Source organism: Homalodisca vitripennis, chromosome X, assembly GCF_021130785.1.
Source record: "Homalodisca vitripennis isolate AUS2020 chromosome X, UT_GWSS_2.1, whole genome shotgun sequence".
Taxonomy (NCBI): Eukaryota; Metazoa; Arthropoda; class Insecta; order Hemiptera; family Cicadellidae; genus Homalodisca; species Homalodisca vitripennis.
Window position 1 is genome coordinate 124,318,241 of NC_060215.1, and position 6,000 is coordinate 124,324,240.

Sequence of the window (6,000 nt, forward strand, 5' to 3'; positions counted from 1 at the left end):
TGTATTATAATATATAATTATATCTTTTAAAACTTTGGCCTGTATATTATTTATGACCTAACATTTTATAGATGGAATTTATGAGTTTAAACTTCCATATCAAATCATAATATGATTCACTAAAGTAATATTTACTAAGACAAAGTGTTTATTTACGTCTATATTGGCCATTGTAATAAGCAGTTGTCTTTCTATACTTCTTTATTGATATAAGAATGGGGTAAAATTCTTATTCCTAAGGTAATTATATTTGGATAGGGTCTTAATTTCAACTTACACTTGTCATCTAAGCTAATACCTTTATTGCAGTATGGTGTGTTGTTCAAGAGCTATTAGGAAAAAACAAAAAAATGGCTGCTGCATCTTGATTCATATAGGGTTGTTTGTTATCACTAAATAAATTCTGGGCAGTACACTGTTTAAAAATGAGTTTTTATTTTGATCAAATTTTTCATAAACTTTTACATACCTTAATAATACGCATACAAAATTTAAATATTTTTGTTTCACTTCCTGAAAGCTGAATTTTAATCTCATTTGTTATTATTTTGTACAAGGCTCGCCGTGTACTTAAATACCGATGTGTCAGTAATCTGAATATAGTTTAATATCAAACTATCTCGTCATTATCTTCGGCAAAAATCTCATTTTATAATTATTATTTGTTTTAGTAATTTGTTCTTAACCATTCTTCAACAATATTTAACGATTTAATTCTTTTAAATTTATTCCTTGTTGATATTTTAATTAGGTTAATTGCAATTTTTGTATACTGCATGAACATGCATTATAATAAAGCAGGTATTAAACTAGTATTCGAAATATTAGGCTTTCACAAATACTATAGTCTACCTTTAATTAAAATGAATTTCTAAATCCCTATAACACATTATAATGTATTACATTATCCTGTGCATCTGCTAACACTATTTATTCATTTTCATACAATGAATGTATTATTCAGTATTAAAGGTATTCAACACACAACTGCAAACTGTACAGCATGAACATGCATTGCCACTGTGTATAAACCCCTTATTGCCACCTTAAAAACCACTTATATTGTTCAGTTGCAGAATATTAAAATGCTTCATGTGCTCTTAAATAGTTTACTATTTTACATTTTATGTGTTACTTTTAATTAGGTTTATGTTTATTTTAAATCTTGTTTCTGTTGTTTGTAGAATACTCCCATACTGTTAACTAACGAACTTGTCATTGGACTGATAAATGTTATAAAGTATGTGAAAGTAACTAACTAAATAAATTCAAATAATACGTCTTATGAAATCAGGTTTTCTTTTCATTGTTACGATAGTATCACCGTCTTAATTTTCAATAACAATTCAAACTCCGTCGCTTGTAACAAAATTTCAACAACTATCAATGCTTTGGGTATAAAGCTTGCTTCTTGTATTTTATGTGGATATTGTGACGAACGGAACTGTAGCGTTAAGTTGTGCGTGGACATCACCACGTTTAGAACGATTGTCTGTTCTCGCCCGGCTTCACGTCATCGATACTCATCGTCTCTCATGGTATTTTGTGCCCCAATACAAGGTATGCTTATAAGGACACCTATATTTCAAAGGAATGTTTACTATAAACTTTATATACAAGGCCACACCACGTGTTGCGTAACAGGCTTTGCTAAAGTTCATTGTAAAATTTCTAGTATATAGCTCATTTCATTATTGATAGATAGAACGACAGACTATATACGGTAAAGAAATTTTACATCCACCAGAAAACGTAAGTAAAATTGTTTCAGCTTACTGAGTGATAGTTTTCTAACGACATTCAACCACATTCCGTAGTTGGACATGTGACGACATAGACCTCATTCTTTTTTTTAGTAGAAATGAAGTTTCATGCAGCACTTCAAGTATAGGTATAAAACTTACTTTCTTGGTTTTATACAAATTTCTTTGCTGGAAAACACTTCTCCCCCATTTTTAACGATTGAATCATTACTATTGTTTCTTTTATCAAAATAGAACATTATAACTCTACAAATTATTTTTCTTAGCGTATGTAATAGATATAGTAAAATTAAAGCAGTACATTTTTATAAATAATCTTTTTCAGACCACCTTCATTTATAACTTATATATCTCCATTCGGTTTGTACAAAAGGAGAGCCATTCAGGATGTCTCGTAATAAGATTGGAACACAAAATACCGGTTTTAAAGTGGTACTATTGGTTTTGTGTTGTAGAATGTTTGTTGTACGACGTGTTTTAAGATAGAAAAGATATTTTAAAACACTTTTTACTATCCCAAGAACAGCATTGATATCGTGAAGCAGGAAGTATACATCTTATAATCAGGCCCAAATAACAAAAAAAAGATAAGGATAATGGTTCACATTTTGAAGCCATCTTTATATGAGCATAACTACAAAATTACCTCAATGGTCTACTTGAAATACCTTTAATTCCTCCTAAAGTAATCATATTTTTTCACAGAAGTTATATGAAAGGGCTACCAATTTTAAATTTTAAAAATGTTGTCAACGAAAAATTATTGCACTACATCATATTACTCATCGAGCAACCAATTGTTTATCCCTGGTAGTCAGATGACTTGATGGCTAGTGTTTCAGCTTATCACTCCAACAACTCGAGTTCGTAGCCTAATGTGGACCCAATATGTTTCCTCGTCAAGCAACCTTTATATGATCCTAACCTGAAGTATTGTAATAAATAAGTCTGGTTCACAGCTACAAGTCATCCGCAAAACATATAAGTACAATTTGCTATGCTATGGAAAATGTTTTTTTAATATGAAATCTTTTATCTAAATTGATTCTATTCCAAGACTCTCACATTTAACATATCAATATGATCAAGCCTTCTTTATCAAATCGTTAGTTGTGCTTATAAAACCACTGAATAAATTAAATAAAGTAATAGAATCACTATCAGATAATACTCTTACGAAGTTGGATTAAATTGTATTTTAACGTTTTAAAATACATAACTCTACATAAATTATCCAGAATTTTGTCTCCCTCTTCCGTTAGCTGGAAATCTCATACAGGATGTTTAATAGTCATTGTCTGTACTAGGATGGTTTTATATATATAATTATTCGGTTAAACAGAGAGTTTTCCTATAAATTAATAATGCATTTTGCCTTCAAATAACAAATAAATGAAAAATCAAACTGCTACTTCCATATTAAATTCAAAACATGACTACATTCCTTTTTATACTTGTACGGAGTGTTAGACTCATGGTCCACAAACTAGTGAAGAGCTACAGGAAAATGAATTCAGAATTCACATTTTTATATTTCACTGTTTATTCACTAGTTAAGTTAGCTAGCACATACTATTCAAATTGTATGAAAACTTTTAATTTATTTTTACTGTAGCTTATAATTCCGCTCTACAAACTCCACATGCTAAATATAAAACAAAATGTTTTTATTATTGATTTAAAATGACAATCTATACAATTTATTACAACCAAAAATTTCATAACACTGAATTTTAAGCGAATTGACAATTAAACATAATATATTAGTTTGTATATAGATACCTGTATGTTGTGTCCACAATCAATCTAAACCAGACCTGTTCACACCCGAGTTATACTGCACAAGTGCAGGTTTCACCACCAAAACTCAACGGCTTCAGGTATGACCTGTTTTATTAATATGACTAGCCATCTTCATTAAATTCAGTTACTACTACTTACGCTTTTAATGGCTCTAAATGGAGTAGAGTTAGGGCTAGAATTCTCGTTCCTCTTCGGAGGTTTTGGATCTTTTTCATTCGGCAACATAAAAAATATTGGTTTAAATAAGTTTGTGATTGGGATTTCTAATCAAAAGTAATACTAGTTCACACTTCACCAGCAATGTCATATCGCAAGATTACAAATTTTGTTCTAAGTTTCGTATTTAGTGATTCTTTTATATATGTTACTTGTCTTGTTAAGTTTTATGTGAAATCTCTGTTGGAGACAACATGAGACCTGATCTGGAATAAAGTGAGATTAAATGCTGTAATTATTGATAATTTTGTAACTCACACCTTTCATTTTAAATTTCCAGATGACTTTCTGTTTGAGGCAGCATCAAATCTCATCTAGAGAGGAGACATGATGTAATAGTAATTGATGCTTTGTTTCAGGTTAAAGTTCCATATATCGCATTTGTTAGCGGGAGCACGAATCCTGTAGTAGCGAGATAAGATGAGTAGCAGTTACGAGTGTGTACGCATCATGAAAAACTACAGTGATTTTATAAGGAGACAATTTGCTGGCTATTTAATCTTTCAAGGGAAATCCGCTTGTAGTTGGATGATTAATCCAACTATAGAGGAGCAAGAAAAAGGACATTTTTTCATAAATATCTCAGTAATTTTACGAGGAATATCTCAGTCCGGGTTAGTTTGTGAGGCAATGCTCTTCTTAGCGACCATGTAAAACCGCCTGGAGCAACCGGAGAGAGGAGGCTATATTGCGAACACAGGTGCCTCGTACATTAACTACTTCGAATTTCGTGAATTGAGAAATTCCATTGTTCATAGAGTGGTACTATTTAAAGAGATCTGGTGAGATATATAGAAGGTTCTGTAGTTTTGAATTATTTTAGACTGAGTTGATAAACATTTCTACCGATTACTATGACTCAATTCACAATGTTGGTGGGTGACTGGGGAGGGGGTTATAAATTCCAGATACAATCCATAATAACTTCATTATTTGTCCAGAAACCACCACCTCATTAATCCTAGCAATGTTACATGTGGTCTTGATTTGTTTATAAAAGCGAATACGGTAGTTGCACCCCTTATTAACATAGATTTTAAACTCAAGACATTAAGGCTTTTAATTGTAAGACGTTAATTGGACAATCTTTGATCGTCTGCAGTGAAAGCGTGAAGTATATGTAAAGTGCTATTTGTAAAACACATAACCTCAATCACGAGCTAAGTGACAAGAATGAGAAGATAAGGCACGCACCTGCCCGCGCTAGCTGATTCATATACCCTATAACTGTTTAACGACTGCAATCACCGCAGGCACCGGTAGCTAATTACTGACACATTTAGAGAAGTGTATTGATATCCACAAATTACAGTATATCTTTAAGACTCGAGAACAATTACTATTGTGTTTCATGTTTTCATAGCTTTCTTTATTGCTCATACGTGAAACAAATAGTAGAACAAGATAACAGAAAAAAACTATGCGCTCACCACTATAGCAATTATACTGCAATCCGAAATGGCCACAAAGCATAGAAGGTCACGAAAGCCAGAGGTCACGAAACAACTCAAACGAGCCAATAATACACATTACATAGTAGGGAGGGTTTTTCATATTAAAGTAAAGCACATCAGAAATGTGGATAGTACAGGTTGCGGTTGCAGGTCCCTCCAGGTGTCTCGCGTACTCTGTGGGATAGCAGAAGCGTGGACCTCCCCGGTACATATTATCCTGTGGCAAGAAGGGTAAGATAAAACTTGGAAAAATGATAATCGCCGACATTCCCGATCATAATACAGACCCAACTCTCTATAAAATATCAAAACTCCTATAATTCACGGTTCATCTATCAACTGTGTAAATGTAATCTACTCAAAATTGTCTCAGACCACCTTTTAAGGACACTCAGACGTAGAAGATGGCTAGCCACAGTATAGCATCAGTTAGTACACATTTAGGAAGCCAAGTGCTGTATACACTGCCTGCAATGTCATGTGATCCACTACTGCAACAGCTTTTAGGGCACAGATAAGATTGGTCCATACACTTTGTGCAAAAGAAGAACCCCCCAAAATCTCATCTTGGGGGAAACGGGCACAGTTGTAACAGTGTCTAAAAAGTTCACTTTTATTTTCAAGAAAGGTGGCCCAAGTTTCATCCCTCCATATTTTATCTATAATAAATTAAACAGAGCGTATATATATTTTAACTCACACTGTATATTAAATTAATCTGGCCTTGATCAAATACTTACATATTCAGTTAACGGAGGCTGTTC